We start from the raw sequence: 17,997 nt of genomic DNA, 5'->3' as shown, positions 1-17,997 counted from the left end.
AATAAAAACATGAATTTCTGAAAGATTTGTACTGTTAACCAAAATCTGAGCAAGGAGTCTCAAATGTAATTCTTAGCCAGAATTACATGTTAATGAACCATTTAACAGTGTAAATCAAGGAACATCAATGTAGGGATTTCTTTTCATTTATTTCTTACCTGCTTGAAATATCAGTTAAAGGTTGCCAGCTTGGTTGCAGATGAACAGACATTTGAAGTTCCCTGAACTACGTAATGTGGAATAGGATAGTAGACTTCCAACGCCCTCAAGGCTGTGACCTTGCAGCCATTTTACATAGCACATCATCCTCCTATAGGGATGAACCTTTCCCTGGCCCAAAAAGTAGCCACTCCGTTGAAGCTTTGCTTATTGTAACAGGCTTTTGTTTCCAGGTTACATGTCTGTGGAAGACTTAATTCTGAATAGAGATATAGATATTACTGGAAACTAATTGTTTTTGCTATTATACTCTGCTTTATCAAAAAAGTAAAACATTTAAATTGTGCTACAAAAATTCAGATGTCTTACAATCTTTAAACAATAAATGAATGAATTGCCCTTAAAAAAAAGAATTAAGCAGTTAGTTAAGCTGTTGGTCCCACATCAGACAAATTATCCTTATACCTCCTGTCAATATTGTTAACAGAGACTGTTATTTTATTAATCCTTATGATCCCATGATTCTTTCTTTCATGTTTCGGGGCACAGCAGGTGAGAGAGTGGGTTTGTTAAGCTGGGTGGGTTTATCCTTCTTTTATGCGTTCATTCAATTTTCTGTTCATTTACTTATTGTATACATATGGCAATAGAAGCTGCTAAGGCAATCATTGCTATTCTGCAAAACAACAAGGCACAGAAGCAGATGTCTTATTTCCGAGATTTCTCCCCCCAGGATTATTATGATTAAAGATCCTTTCCCCCCACTCCCTGGAGAGGACAAGGGGCTGCTCGCTGGAGGATTTTTAATGACTTGGGGAAAGGCTCAAATATCCCCCCATTATGGTAATCCACCCCAGGGGCAAACCACACAAGAATATTATGAATTTATTTTATTTTTCTATCCTTGCAAAGGTAATACTCAGCTCATTAGAATATGAAAACTATACTGTCAAATTTCAGAATTACATGGATGAAGAAAATCACCAAAGTGGCATCATATCATGTGTGTTATAGCTGTATTTACTATATTGACTATATTAAATATGTTGTGTTATCAATGTATTGTATAACTATATATTGAAAAGGCAAAATGCTGTAACGTATTTCAGAGAAAATAATTATGTTGGCCAACCCCAAATTGTACATTGTAGACGGGTCCTAGGAAAAGAAGATTCAATTCATAGTGAACAAGAGGTTAGCTTCTGTTTTCAGCCATGTGCTATTTCAAGAATTAAACATCATGAATAATACAGGATATAAGAGGAATAGTCTAAAGATGGAAAAGCACATTTTGATTAGGAAAGAGAATTTAAGTCTTTTTTTTTTAAGGAAAACTGCCTTATTACTATGAGATAAGAAAATTGTTTCCTTCTTTTCTTCCTTGCTTTCTTCTTCTTTTTTTTAACCTTTTTAATTTTGGATATTTGACCTCTAAGCTGAGATGACTGAAAATGCCTCCTCTGGGCATCAACCTTTTTGAAAGACTTTTTCCCCCTCCCTGAGGGCTATTTGTCTCTTGGAGGCTTTGTCTACATTACTCCTCAAGAGGCAAGCATTTGTCCTTGCACTAAATGCTGACATCTCCTGATAAGAGGGAAGCTGCAGAGTAGAAGAATTGAAGGTCAGTATGTTGATATTGGTCTCAAGCGCATTGATGTACATTTGTGTATTGGGGAAGGGGAGTGAAGCTTGAGAGTGGGCCAGTGGGGAGGGGTAAATATTTTGTGATGCTGTCTACCTATGGGCTTATAAAGTTTACGGCTGCATTAGGAGGACAAGCATTACCATTAGCATGAAAAGTAGGGCAGACCTCAGTTGCAAAAGCTTCTAGCCATACACATAGGGCAATACGTAAATGATACACCTTATTGCATTCACCCATTCACCCTCCCCTGTTCACGCTAATTGGAAATTTCCATCCATTTCAGAGAAGTAACACAACTATCAATCATTTTCCCTGGCACGAATCTTCCAGGAGAAAGAAAATGGAATACACCTAGCGACAGAGCTCACGCACTAGTAGTCCATGTGTCTTAGATTTAATATCTGATGACTAGCTGCATTGAAGCCAAGAGGTGGTTCACAAAGTTGCTGCACATTAGAATCACCTGGGGAACTCTGAGACCTTCCCGTGCCCAGGCTCCTCCCTAGACCTACTGAATCAAAATCTCTGGGGCTGGGACCCAGACACCAATGTTTTTCTTCAAAGCTCTTTAGGTAATTCAAACGAGCAGCAAAGCTTGAGAACCAGCCCAATAATGGGAACAAACTTATTTCACACAGATAAAGTGGGGCAATTCATATGTTAAAAGAACGTGAATATATGTATATATTTCTTTTTTTCACTTTATTCTGTTTGTATTTCAAATAGGCTTTTTTTTTTTCCTTCTGCAAAAAGCATTATTGTTTCCATTTGGTCCAAGGCTTGGGAGAGGGCTCCAGGGCGGTTACAAAGCTGCCTAGTGGCTGCAGAGCGGGGCTTCAGGCAGAAGCTCTGACGCCAGAGGGTCTCCTCAGACGCGGCTGGACTTCAGAGACTCCTGTTTGGCTCGAGGGTGAGCCTTTCAAAGAGATACTCGCCCAGCACAGCCTGCGGACCAGCCAGCCTGCGGAGGTTGGTCAGGTGGTCTCCCATCTTCTGGATGAGTTTTACCTGCTCCTCCAGGAAGCGGCTCTCCAGGAAATCACAGAACTGGGAGTCTGCACGGGCAGGACCCAGGGCGCGCAGATCCGTTAGTGCCTGGTTCAGATTCTTCTCCCTAAGAATGGCGGCTTCCACAGCATCCTGGGTTTTACCCCACTCATCCTGAGAAGGCTTCTGCGCATCCTGGAAGAGGGCGCGGCCGCAGCACTGGTTTTGCATTTTCAAGAGGCGCTGGGCGCCCTCACACTTCTCCTCAGCCAGTTGGCGAAAAATGTGGCCCATACTGTCCAGAGTCCCATTGTTGCTGTCGAAATAGATGCTCAGAGAGAGGTAAGTGTCCACAGATGCATGTTGAACAGGCGGTGGACGGCGGCCTCCACCTCGGTGGAATAATTCTGACGAACCTGTGAACTCGTGGTTGATCAGTGATAAGGAGCTAAGCTCAAAAACTGGTGTTGGCCTGTCCTGGAGGCTGAGGATAGCTGAGTGTCTGATTCCAAAGGTTGCGAAAGGAAGAAAGGTTGGAAGGTGGTCGGGGGCTGGAGCAAGGAGCGTCCCTGGGTCTGTTCATTCCAAACACTGTTGAAGCAAAAGACAGATCTGCAGGACTGCCGAACGCACTGCCTCAAATAGGCTTTGATATAAATGAACAAGAAGTCCAAGCAAGGACAAAACTTACCCTTCCTCCCACCAAAATAGCTGGTGATACTAGAATCTAGATCTGGGAAGGGATTCTTCCATTGCTTTCTTAACATTCCAAGCCACTAGAGCAGTGGTTCTCAAAGTATGGTCACCTTGTAACCAAGCAGTACCCTATGGGGCCTTCCTAGGACAGACCCATCCCCCATATCCTCTATTGTAGTTTCTCTCTGAAGTACTCAGATAATAGTATCTCAGGCATATTTCTTGAGTTTTCAGATGCTAAAAACCACCACCCAATGGAAGAAATGAACTCCTTGATGATCATGAGCACGTAGCCCTCAGACCTCCTGGCACCTAAGGATGGATAATGTTACCTGCCTTGTGGCCTCAACATCAGCCAATCAGAGGATTGTGCACGAGCTGATCACATGCCCTGGGATGTCCCTCCCTCACCTGGCCCTTAAAAATGCTTTGCTGAAATCCTTTGGAGATTTCAGGGGTTTTGGAACACGGACCACCCCTCTCCTTGCTCGATCCTGCAATAAACCTTTCTCTTCTCCAGACTCCAACCTTTAGGTTTGTTTGGCCTCACTGTGCTTCAGACACATGAACCTGCATTCAGTAACAACTTGACCAGCTTTACCAGCGTCCCCTGATAATGTGTCAGATATTCAAGTTTTAGGGCCCTATCCCAGCCCTATGGAATCAGCAACTCTAGTGGGGCTCAGTGATCTCTGTTATAACAGGCCCTCCATATGATTTTTATTCACCTTAAAGTTTGAAAATATCTGCATTGTCAGCTGGCCAAAGTGTCCACCAGCAGGTGAAGGGGAGTGATGCCTGGAAAAGATAGGGAGTAGCCAAGGCAAGTACAGCAGCATTTGCCGTGGTAGTAATGGAGAATGCCTTTTCTCCACTGGTTGGCACAGACTAGTATCTGGGAGCAGTGGCAGGGTTATTTAGGATGCTTTACAATTCAATGTAGTGACCGCTGTCCTGGTTTGCCAGGGACTTCCCCTGTGTGAACACTTAAAACCTCATCCTGGCAAACCCCTTAGCCCTGGATTTGAAAAACTTAGGGAATAACATGAAATTTAGGGGAAACATGATCTAGGATTTGGGCGAGTCACAAGTGCTAATTAAAGCTAAGCAAGTATGGTCAGCATCTAGCCTTCTTTACCCCTTTGTGGGAAGGTAAATCTGATTGGGTGAAAGGACTTATTGTTAAGAAATCTTTGTAGAAACATCCCCTTCTGCTTAGTCTGCTGGTTCTCAGTTCTGGCTAGACACTGGCATCGTCTGAGGAGATTTAAAGTTATTTTATTGGTCTAGGATGACCAACAGTCAGTGTGAGGGTTTTTAAAAAGTGCTTCAGATGATTCTAATATGCAGCCAAATTTAGGTGCCACTGCTTAAGCTTTTGAACCACTGCTACATATTTTCACCTCATCTTCCTATGAGAATATCCAACTGTAGTTGAGGTTTGTTTGTTTTTCTTTTTCTTTTTTTAACTCTCTTATTATAAGATTTACTGTCTTAAATAAGATTGAATGTACAGAAAATCCTGCTAGTCCATCTGGTACAGCTAGATACTTAGAATAATATCGTTAAGATATATACCATTTAAGTACTGTGACTGGCCTTTTTAAAATTAACATATGCATTGAATTAGTACAATCTCTTTTGAAGTTGTCATGTTGGGGAGCTATACCTGTAATCTGCTGCCATTGCTAAATATCTGGACAACTCTTATTAGGAATTGTTTTTAAAAATCTTTAGGGATTAAAACCAAGAGTGCTGTATTATTTGTACTGGGACCACAAAAACCTCACAAAGTTTCCCCACTGTACCTTCTACCCCCATCTCTAACCCTTGGCAACTTCTAATCTGTTCTCTATCTCCACAGTTTTGTTATTTTAAGAATAATACGTAAACATAATCATGAATTACTTAATCTTCGGAGATTGGCTTTTAAACATTTTTTCTTCAGCATCATTCCCTTGAAGTTCATTTTAATTTTTGCATATATTAATAATTTGTTCCTTTTCGTTGCTCCGTAGTATTCTATCATAAGATTTTATCACAATTTGTTTCAACATTCATCCATTGAAAGACATTTGGGTAGTTGCCAGTTATTGGCTATGATAAATAAAACTGCTATGAACATTTATGTGTAAGTTTCTGTGGGAACTTAATTAAGTTTTTGTTTCTTTTGGATAAATGCTCAAGAGTACAAGTACTGCGTTGTAGGGTGAATCTACTTTTAGGATTAAAAGAGACTGTCAAGCTGTTTCTCAGAGTGGCTAAACCATTTTATTTTCCCACCAGTGACGTGATATAACTTTTCTACGTACTCGCCAGCATTTGATGTTGTCACTATAATTTTAGTTATTCTCTGATATCTCATTATGGTCTTAATTTGCATTTCCCTAATGCTAATGATGTTGAGCATCTTTTCATGTGCTTCTTTGCCATGTGTATATTCTCTTCCATGAAATGTCTGTTCCTGTCCTCTGCCTATTTTCTAGTTGGATTTTTTTAAGTTGTTTGGAGAGTTCTTTGTATATTATAGATACAAGTCATCTGTCTCATATGGGATTTTCAAATATGTTTTCCCACTGTGTAATCTGAGTTTTCATCCACTTAAAAGGATCTTCTATGAAGCATTTTTAACTCATTTTGATGAGATACAATTTATCAGTTTTTGCTTTTATTGATCATACTTTCGGTGTCAAGTCTAAGAATTATTCACCTAGTTCTAGATGCCAAAGATTTTCTATTTTTTTTCCTAAAAATGTCCTGCTTTTACATTTAAGATTATGATCCACTTTGATTTAATTTTTGTGTAAGGTGTGGAGGTTTAGGTTAAGGTTCATTTTTTGTTTGTTTTTGTCAAGGGATGTCCAACTGTTTCAGTACCATTTTTTGAAATGTCTATTCTTCCTTGATAGCTTTTGCACTGCTGTCAAAAACAGGTTAAATGTATTTATGTCAGTCTATTTCTGGGTTCTCTATTCCATTCCATTGATCTATGTATCTACCCTCCAAAATTACTGCAAAGTCTTGAAATTGGGTGGATTAATTCCTCCCATTTTAATCTTCCTTTACAAATTGTTTTAGCTATTCTTCAGCCTCTTCTTACCATACAAATCTTAGAAAAAGCTTGTCTATATCCGCAAAAACCTTGAGGGCATTTTAAGAGTAATTGTGTTAAGCCTCTTAACTTGGGGAGAATTGACATCTTTATTATGTTGTGTTTCCTAATCCATGAACAAGGTATGTCTCCCTATTTGTTTGGGACTTTAAAATTTTTCTTCATCAGCATTTTGTAATTTTCAGTATAGAGGTCCTATAAATGTCCTATTGGGCTTGTATTTAAGTATTTATTTAGGTCAGTTGTAAATGGCATCACATATTTTAATTTAAGCTTCTACACATTTGTTATTAATATATAATGTGATAAAATTGTGTTGATCTTGTACTCTAAAACATTTACAAACTAATATTATTTCTCAAGCTTTTTGTGGATTCCTTGGTATTTTCTCCATTTAGATTATCATGTCCTCTTCAGACACAGACAGTTTTACTTTTCCTTAGGCAATATAATAGGATATATTACTCTTCAACATTCAGTAGGATATATTCCTTCCTATTCAACATAGTAGGAATAGTCCTTTTATCTTTTAAATGAACTTTTTAAAAATTTAACTTTTAAATGTATGTATTTATTTATTTTTGCTTTATTTTCTTACTAGAACCTCCAGTAATACATTTAATAAAAGTGGTGAGAGCAGATATCTGTGCCTTGTTTCTGATCTTACAGAGAAAGCATTCAGTCTTTCACGGTTAAATATAATCTCGGTATAGGTTGTTTGTAGATCATCTTTATGAGTTTCAGTATGTTCCTTTTCTATTCCTAGTTTGCTTGGAGTTCTTTTTTCTTCTTTTTTTAAAATCATGAATGGGATTGGATTTTGTCAAGTGCTTTCTCTGCCTTATTGGATAGGATCACATGACTTTTCCCTTTAATCTATTGGATATGGTGGATAACATTGTTTGATTTTAAAATATTTAACCAACTTTGCATAACTAGAATAAATGCCACTTGGTCATGGTATATTATTCTTTTTATATATTTCTGGATTTAATTTGCTAATATTTGGCAGAGGATTTTTACAGCCAATTTCATAAAAAATATTGGTCTGTAGTTTTCTTCTTTCTATCGTATCCCTGTCCGGTTTTGGTATCAAGGTAATACTGGCTTCATAAATTTAATTAGGAACTGTTCCTTCTACTTCTATTTCTTATCAAATCATGTAAAATTGGTGTTAATTCTTTATGTCTTGGGTAAAAGTGAAACATCTAAGCCTGAATATTCCTTTTGGGAGTTTTTAAATGAAAAAACAGTGTTTCTAATGGTTACAGGAAAACTGAGATTATCTATTTCATCTTGGCTGAGTTTTGGTAGTTTTGAGTGTAGAAGCATTGGCCCATTTCACCTACATTTTTCAATTTATAGTGTAGACTTGCTCATAACAACTTGTTCCTCATTAACCTGCAGGATATGCCATGGTATCCCTGGTTGCATTTCTGATATCTGTGATTTGTGCCATCCATCTTTTTATCTTTATCAGTCTTGCTAGATCTTTATTGATTAGATTGTTTATTTCCAAGAACCAGCCTTTTGTTTCATTGACTTTCCCCCCTATTTTCCTGTTTTCAGTTTCATGGATTTCTATTTCATCTTTATTATTTCCTTCTTTCTGCTTGTTTAGTGTTTTTTCCTCTTCCTTTTTTACTGTTGTAATATAGAAAATTAGATTATTGCTTTGAAACACTTTCTTTCCCAATTTAGTGCTATAGACTTCTCTTTCAGCATTGCTTTCACTTCATTCTGCAAACTTTGATCTGTTATATCTCCATTTCCTTTTATTCTATGCATTAAAAAATATTTCCTTGATGCTGTCTTTTTTACCCATGAGTTATTTGGAATTGTGATGTTTAGTTTTCACGTGATTGAAGATTTTCCTGTTGTCTTTCTGTTATTGATTTCTAGTCTGATTCCATTATGGCTAGAGAACATACTCTATGATTTTAATTCTTTTAAATCTGCTAACTTTTTTATGAATATATAAATGAAAGAAATAAGAAAACCTCTGAGTCTTAGCATCCAACACTTAGGCACATTACAATTTAAATCTGCTAAGGTTCTTTTTATTGCCCAGTATATAGTATATGAGTGAATATTCCATGGACACTTGACTATGTATTCTGCTGTTACTGAGTGTGTTCTTTAAATGTCAGTTATATCCTATTGATTGATGATGTTTTCATTTCTTCCATATTCTTGCTGATTTTTCTCTCTGGTAGTTCTATAAATTGCTGTGCTGAAGTCTCAAATAATAATTGTGGATTTAAAATTTTCTCCTTTTACTACTTTTTTCAGTGTTTGCTTCATGTATTTTGAAGTTCTGTTGTTTGGTGCACACACATTTTGTATCATTGGGTCATCTAGGTGGATTATTCCTGTTATCTTTATGTAATGACCCTGTTTGCCCCTAATAATTTCCTTTGCTCTGAAGTCTACTTTATCTGATATTAATATAGCCATTCCTACTTTTTCTGATTAACGTTCACATGATATATCATTATCTTCCTTTTACTTTGAACTCCCTATATCATGATGTTTAAAGTAAACTTCTTATAGACAGTATATAGTTGGATCATGCTTGTGAATTTTTAATCTACTCTTCCAATCTCTGTCTTTGACTTGGTTATTTAGATCATTTACAGTTAATGTAATTATTGCTATGTTAAAGATTAGGTCTACCATTTTATTTTTTGTTTTGTCTTTTACCTTAGTTTCTCAATCCTGTGTTTCTCTTATTTTGCCTGGTGGGTTACTTAAACATTTTTTAATAAGTCCATTTTAATTTAATTTATTTATAATCATTTGTGTATACTGTTTGTATAGTTTTCTTAGTGGTTACTTTTGGCATCACAGTATACATATGTAACTTACCATAGCCTACTGGAATCAGTGTTTTATTACTTCAAGTGAAGTTTCAAAATTTTACTTCCATTTAGTCTCTTAATATTCCCCAGTTTTAAAGTATGATTTTCTGTAGTATTTCCTTTCTCTACATTGAGAACCACATCAGATGGTGTCATAATATTTGCTTTGACCATCAGATAGTATTTAAGAAACTCATGAGGCTAATGATAGTCTCTTATATTTACCCCATTTGTTTTCACCCATTCCATTGTTCCCCTTTTCTTTCTGAAGTTCCCAGTCTTCTGTTATTGTTTTTTTTTTATGTTTTCATAACATTAGGTGATATCTGGGCTTTCCAGTGCCATTGGATATGAGTTTCAGGAAACACTGAGTCTGGCTCACTTAATGCTGCTGAGTTGGAGGGTTTGTATATGTTGGGCCTGTTGGCGCAGCAGGTGCTAGCAGATTAGACTAATGTTGATGGGACTAGTGCCACAGGAGGATGGGTTCCCATTCAGGCTATGCTGCTGCTACAGTAGATCAAGTCCCCCTCTACCCCAAGTGTGGGGCAGTGACCTGCTGCTGTCACTGCTTTGTATTAGGCTGCTTTTGCCTCAGGTGTGTGGTGGGATCCCTTGGAAGCTGCTGCTGCTGTCAATCACAAGGTTAAATTCATTTCAGAAATACTTAAGTATAAATATATAGCCTGGCTCCTGTAGGACCCCTGTAATAGTTTTTTATTGCTTTCATACAAATTACCACAAATATAGTGACTCAAAACAATGTCAATTGATTACCTTACAAGTCTGACATTGGTCTCAATTGAGTAAAGTAAAAGTGTTGGCAGGATCGACAGATGAATGGATAAAGATGTGGCACATATATACAATGGAATATTACTTAGCCATAAAAAGAAATGAAATTGAGTTATTTGTAGTGAGGTGGATTGACCTAGAGACTGTCCTACAGAGTGAAGTAAGTCAGAAAGAGAAAAACAAATACCGTATGCTAACACATATATATGGAATCTAAAAAAAAGAAAAAATGGTTATGAAGAACCTAGGGGGCAGGGCAGGAATAAAGACGCAGCCGTAGAGAGTGGACTTGTGGATACAGGAAGGGGGAAGGGTAATCTGGGATGAAGTGAGAGAGTGGCATGGACTTATATACACTACCAAATGTAAAATAGATAGCTAGTGGGAAGCAGCCGCAAAGCACAGGGAGATCAGCTCTGTGCTTTGTGTCCACCTACAAGGGTGCGATCGGGAATGGAGGGTGGTAGGGAGATGCAAGAGGGAGGAGATATGGGGATATATGTATACGTATAGCTGATTCACTTTGTTATGAAGCAGAAACTAACACACCATTGTAAATCAGTTATACTCCAATATAGATGGTTAAAAAAGAAAAAAAAGTGTTGGCAGAGCTACATTCTTTTCTGGAGGCTCTTAGGGGTGTTTCTGTTCCCTGGACTTTATCCGCTTCCAGCGGTCACTTGTAGTCCTTGACTCAGAGTCCCCTTTCTCCACCTACAAAACCCAAAATGTTGAATCTCTCTGATTCTGCTTCTATTAAGACATCTCTCTCTTTCTCTTTCTACAGTTGGGAATGGTTTTCTACTTTTAAGGACTCATGCAATTAGATTTGTTCCATGAGGTAATCCAGGATAATCTTTCTCAAGGTCTGTAACTTCAGTCATATCTGCAAAGTCCTCTTCACCATGTAAGGTAACATATTAATAGGTTCTAGGGATTAGGGTGAGGGCATTTTTAGGAGCCATTATGCTGCCTACCACACCCTTAACAAGTGACCTTGAGAAAATTACTAAGATTTTTAAAGCCTTACTTTCCTCAAACATAAAATGGAAAGAAAGCTAACTAGTTAATATCATGAAAGTGAAACAGTATATATGAAATCAACTAATTCAAAAAATGAGATTTCTTCTTTTTCTTTATGATTTACATGATTCTCAGAGTTCGGTTACTTGAAGAGTTACTTTTTTTTTAAACAGAACTAAGGAATTTCAGGGTTCAGGTGCTGTAAGATTGTCTGAATTATCTGAGTAACAATTAGCTAAGCACAGGTGTAAAGCATTTGATTTACTCCCTGGTTTTCTTTATCTTCTCATCCCAGTAAATGCATATCCCTTTTCTAGCTCCAGCCAGTAGAGTCAGAGCTTGTTTTACTGTTTAACTAAAGTTCAATTTAAATTCTCTCTACATCTCCAGATTCTCAGCCCTGGTTGCATATTATAATCACCTGGGGAGATTTCAAGAACTACCGATGCCAAATTTCTACCTCTCATGGATATTTGAGGAGGGACCTGGAATGAAATGCTCTAGCTTATGGTTTTTGGAACCAAATCATAGTCTACACTGAGCCAAATTATTTGTGAGATCACCTCTAAAAAGGAATTTATCTGTGGTGACTAATGCTCTTCCTTTGTCAGTATGCTTGATTTGTCCCTCTTTGGGGGAAAAAAAGAGGGGGAAAAAACCCCCAGCAGTTGTGCTCCCTGAATTATAACCTGATGCTTTGGAATTAGTGTTGGCTTAGAGCGCACATCTTCGGATACCCATTCTCTCTCCTGCTTCCTTGCATGAACTTATATCCTTGGGCAGTGTTTCATCCACCACCCTCTTTTGCTTCTAATCTTAGCAAGTAAAGTCTCCCCTTAATGAAATAGCATTTCATGAGGCTTACTGGGAGCATAGGTCTGTTCCAGACCTATCCTATGTTAGCTAAAGCAGATATAAGTGATGTATTTTTGGCATTCATCCTTGTGGGTTGGAAAGAGAAGACAGAATTTTATCCTTTAGGTGTCATCGGACTGGACAAATGGGCTCTTTCCCTCTGCTGCCTATCATGTAAAAACCTGAGGGTGTTACCTCTAGAAGGTATCTTCTAGTTATCAAAATAGTTCAGATAAGTCAAATTTCTCAGTAAAAGATGACAAAACTATGGCTTAGGTGGTTAATTTTCTATGTCAATTTGTCTGGGCCACCATGCCCAGTTATTTGGTCAGATATTATTCTGGATATTTCTGTGATGGTGTTTTCGTGTTTTTTACAATTTTTATTTATTTATTTATTTATATTTTTGGCTGCGTTGGGTCTTCGTTGTCACACGTGGTCTTTCTCTATTTGCAGCAAGCAAGGGCTACTCTTTGTTGTGGTGTGCAGGCTTCTCATTGTGGTGGCTTCTCTTGTTGCAGAGCATGGGCTCTAGGTACACGGGCTCAGTAGCTGTGGTGCACGGGCTTATTTGCTCCACGGCACATGGGATCTTCCCAGACCAGGGCTCAAACCTGTGTCCCCTGCATTTGCAAGCGGATTCTTAACCACTGCGCCACCAGGGTAGTCTCCGTGATGGTGTTTTGGATGAAATTCATATTTAAATTGGTGTTGGACTTTGAGTAAAGCAGATTATCCTCCATAGTATGGGTGCGCCTCATCCAATCAGTTGAAGCTCTTAATAAAACAAAGACTGACCTCCCTGTCGCAAAAAGGAATTCTGCCAGAAGACGTACAGAAATTGAACTGCAACTCTTCCTAGAGTCTCTAGACAGCCTAACCTGCAGATTTTGAATTGACCAAGCCTCTATTATTGTGTGAACCAATTGTTTAAAATCTCTCTCTCTCTTTCTCTATCTTTATATAGATATGGATATAGATCTAGGTATCATTATTGATATCTAGATCTATATCTATCAATATATATGGGCACATTGTATACACATGCTGTTGGTTCTGTTTTTCTGGAGAAGCTTGACTAATATAGTGGCCCATATAAATAAAAGGATGAACCCAAGTTCACCCAGGTAGAAATTAGTACAATGAGAACTGGAACTTAAGGCCTCATGACTCATTCAGCTGTGAACACTGACCCAGAACTGGGGTCCTCAAACTCTGGCCCACTGATCAGATCTCGCTTGACTCCTGGTTTTGTACATAACATTTTGCTTGAACACAGCCACACCCATTCATTAATGTATGGTGCATGGCTGTTTCTGTGCTACAGCAGCAGATAGGCAGTTGCAACGGAGAGGTATGGTACACAAAATCCAAAATATTTACTATCTGACCCTTTACAGAAAAGATCTGCTGACCCTTGCTCTAGGATGCCATCTGATTTCTGATAACACAGAGGAGAATAATTCATGCACATTGGGGTTGATTGTTAATCTTCTGTCCTCCTTAGGTCAAAGATCTCTTAAATGCTCACCCTTGCAATAGCCAGCTTGGGGAGCATTGTCTGAGGATGCAGAAACATTTCTTGCCAGGTCTTTCCAATCCACACTGCTCCCTGACTATGGTTCTTAAAACCTATTTTAAAAAAAAATTTTATTGGAATATAGTTGATTTACAGTGTTGTGTTAATTTCACGTGTACAGCAAAGTGAATCCGTTATACATATACATATATCCACTTTTAGGTTTTTTTAGAGTCATTTCCAAATAGCCCATTACAGAGTATTGAGTGGAGTTCCCTGTGCTAATAAGAAGAGCAGGTTCTTATTAGTTATCTATTTTATGTATAGCAGTGTGTATATTTCAGCCCCAATCTCCCAATTTAGCCTCCCCACCACAATCCCCTGGTAACCCTAAGTTTGTTTTCTACATCCCTGCCTCTACTTCTAAAACCTGTCTATTTTAACCAACTACCACTCATTGCTTACTGTCTCTGGCTTCATGTACTTCATAATAAATCTGCCTCTTGTTCAATCCTGGATGACATGTTCCAAAGACTGAGATAATATCTTATTCTACATAACTTGTGCTTGATATTGTCTAACTTGGGGTCTTTATCTATGTCCCAAAGAAGACAGTCACACTCTGTCTTCTAGTACTACTAATAATACCACATTTTATGGCATGAATTTGACCCAATGCACTGAACTATCCCTTTAGAAACTGTATGCAACCTGTCACTGGGTTTTAGCACCGGGATAGAGCTCAAATTAGTGTTCATATTTAAACAAATCTACTTGACCAGAAACTTTTTGTCTCACCATTTATTTTATTACACAAGTAACTTCTCTCTTTGCATCTATGATGTAAATATTTTTGATTTCCTAAATTATCTGGAAAATTATTTAGAGCTTCCATTTCAGTAGGCATTGGAATTGCTGTGTTATGACTATTTCATTATTTTATTTCCAATGTTAAATTAGGCTTCAAGCTTTGGCCAAGAGTAGACAGGAAAGGGTTTTAAAAGAAATGAAGAATGGGAAAGACTTCTGATGCAACGGAGACTTAATAAAGATTTGCTTTTGAATCAAGAATTTATAATAAAGGTTTGAATTTGAATCAATAAGTTATGTCATTGCAAAATAGCTCCCTGGTAAAATTCCATTCTTTTGTAATCATTAAGTACAGAAATTAACCATCAAAATATGCAGTGATCTTTTTCATTTTCTAAAAACAAACCTATATCTAGATGAGAGGAGAATTCATTTCATAACTCAGGCTCTGGACTTACAACTCCAAGTCCTGTTTTCTTTCAACCATGCCTGCTAAGTTTCTGTCTACCTTCTTGAGCATGAGGTAATGGCTTCAGCTTTCATCTCCTTACTCAGTATATAGCTTGGTGACTAAGAGTAAGGGATCTAAACCTTGAGAACTTGGGTTCCAATCTTGACTCTAAAATTTACTTGTTGAGTACTCTTGAGCATGTTATCTGTTTTTGCCTCAGTTTTCTCATCTATAATATAGAGATAACATTACTTCTCTCAGCGAGTTGCTATGAGGGTTAAAAAAATTCATACAATGCAAGAATTTATCAGTTCTTGGAACACAATAAATACTGAAAAGAAATGTTAGCCATTATCAAGGGCCCCTCATTTTATGGATAATATAGATTAGTTTATATAGGTCTAATATTTACATATACATAACTATTTTGTACCTATATGTGTGTATACGTTCTTCTTAGAAATTGAGCAGTCAACATTCACATCTAAAAGTATGTGCTCTGTGAAATGTAGATCTCCTGTGTACAGACACAGTGCTGTAGTTATCTATTGCTACATAATAAAGAAGTCCAAACTTAGTGGTGAAATAAACAAAAATTGTAATATGTGCCCAGATTCTGTGGGTCAGCGATTCAAACAGTACGCAGAGGAGATGGCTTGTCTCTACTCTGTGACTGATGTCTGAAACCTCAGCTCATGAGGATTCAAATGGCTGGGGCTGCAATCATCTAGATAATTTTAATTCACATGTCTGGCCCTTGAGATGGGATGACTTGAACACTGTGCCCAACAAAGACTGTTGCCTGGAGTGCCTATAGATGGCTGCCCATGTGGCTTGGACTTCTCATAACGTGGTAGTTAGGATTCAAGATAAAGTATCCCAAGAATGAGCGTTCAGGGTTGAAGCATTCCAGGAGAATCATGCAAAAGCTGCATGACCTTTTATGACCTAGTCTTAGATGTTACATAGTATCACTTTATACTATTGCAGGCGTTGGAGACCTTTTTCCATAAAGTGTCAGACGGTCAATATTTTAGGCTTTACACGCCATACAGTCTCTTTTGCAACTACTTAGCTCCGCTGCTGTGATGTGAAAACAGACACAAACAATACATATACTAAGGAACATGGCTGTGTTCCAATAAAGCTTCATTTATAAAAGCCGGTAGAGGCCTAGATTTGGCCCACCAGCCATAATTTACTGACCCCTGCTCTACTGTTTGAAGCCATGGAAAGCCTGCCCAAATTCAAGGGAAAATGCCCACATCTGGATGTGAAGAATGGCAACGAATCTGAGACCCTGTATTAAAACCACTACATATGGGATACTTAGAAGAAGATCTGTCTGCATACCTTGTTTCTCCCATGTATGGTGGATATGAGGTATTGGGACATGTTACATCTCTGTAAGCCTGGGTCAAGGTCAAAGTTGGAATCTGAACTCAATGACCTTGATTTCTGGAAGAATTGGTAACTCTACTTATGATATCCTTACACTCCTTACCCATATAAATACACCACAAAAGATAGATTTCAAGTAAACAGTTGCTTTATGGCAGCTTTTTATTATGTCTCCATTGACTGAATTATTCCATTTTGGTTAGAAACATGAGTTTTGTTTCTTTCCTAAAGAGATCTGCAACTTTTCAGATGCGGCATTTCATTCTAATGAGAGGATGATGTAGGTTTTTATAAACGGAAAAAGCAGGGCAGGCTGAGTTCACTCAGATCATACCAATGCTTACAGGAATAACCGAAGCTGGAACACAGGCTTCCAGGTTTTCCTGTCCTGTGCTCTTTTCAGTAGGTGCCATTGTCTGCTGGGCCTGGCAGTAATAAGTTTTGACCTTTACCTCTCTACGCTATTGTGAAGTGGTTTTGGGCTTTGTTAGCTTTCTTATGAGTTTGTACTAAATTGTGTCCATAAAGTAGGCTGAATTCCTCAGGGAAGGATGATAGCTGTTACTGTGTTATTACTGCAAATGTTGTGTTGGTTACTTTTTTTTCTTTTCTTTTGTCCAGTTGTATCCTGAACTTAAAAGTTATATTATCTGAAATGAACGATGTGCATCTGGTGGAAAACACTAATTTAAGGGATGAAAATTCCTGATGATTGCTTCAGTCAACCCTTAATACACACTGAGCTTCATTAGTAAATAGACAACTCTCAGACCTTTCCCTTGGAAGAGGTCACATAATCAGGCTTTGTGTTGATTTCGCATTCTGTTCGTTAGAGACAGAACAAAGTAGAATAATTGGCTGGTACAGGGAAAGCAGAAAGAACTTTCTTCTATTTTGGTGATGCATCCCGTAATAAGGGTTGAAAATGAGACTGGAGGTAAAAACGTGAAACTCAGAAGAGCAAAGGAGAGAGGATATTGTTTCTTTGAAAATATTCTTTCAGTGTTGGCCCAGATGAAATATGAAGCTGAGGAAATTTTTTTTTAAATGATGATTTTTGTGTTAACAATGTGAGTGTGGAATTAGTAAGAATCAGAAAGCAAGCATCCTTTTCCACCAAGGACTTGGGAGCAAGTGAAACCATAAATACTCCCGGTTCTTGGAAACCCTTTTGGAGCAGTAATCAGAGAAGGGTAAAGGCAAAGCCTCAGAGCAGAGGTGTTCAGAGCAAAGGGATAGGAGGAGAACAAAAGGAGAGTGGATATTTTTAGAGCTGTCATTTTGAAATTTACCTGCTTCTGATTCAGTGCTGCTTTGCTACTGTGTTGATCCCGTGGAAATCCTCAAAGCAGGAGCAGCCCTATTTTAAAATAATAAGGTTAGAGCAAGTGACTTGAATCCAGGTCTCTTTAGCTCAAGAGCACAGAGGAGAGTGTGAGGAAAGAGTGAGGCCACAAGGAATTGTTCACTGGGTACATTTTCCCCAAACCTCACTAACTGGGAGAAACTGACCACTGGATTATGTGGCTTGAAGGAAAGCAAAAATGTTGAAAGCAAAGAGTGTGGAGCTTGTTTAGAAAGCAAGCTCTATCATTTGGTCACCTGCTGATGATAATAGCATTGGCTGAGTCCTGACCATTTACAATGAAGGCACTTCTGTAGGTCATAAGTTCCAGGAGGGCC

The 17,997-nt window shown here is 38.1% G+C and overlaps 1 pseudogene across 1 annotated transcript; it reads right to left on the bottom strand.

Moving 5' to 3' along the window:
* Positions 1-2,689: 2,689 nt before the first annotated feature.
* Positions 2,690-3,225, bottom strand: LOC308611285 (ferritin light chain-like; annotated as a pseudogene). Its single transcript has one exon. The product of its transcript is annotated as a ferritin light chain-like (transcript).
* Between the last annotated feature and the right edge of the window lie 14,772 nt (positions 3,226-17,997).

The sequence above is a fragment of the Mesoplodon bidens genome (genome assembly GCF_964165515.1).
Source record: "Mesoplodon bidens genome assembly, contig: HAP1_SCAFFOLD_490, whole genome shotgun sequence".
Lineage (NCBI taxonomy): Eukaryota > Metazoa > Chordata > Mammalia > Artiodactyla > Ziphiidae > Mesoplodon > Mesoplodon bidens.
The sequence above is the reverse complement of the archived record's forward strand: the minus strand, read 5'-3'. Positions and strand labels throughout refer to the sequence as shown.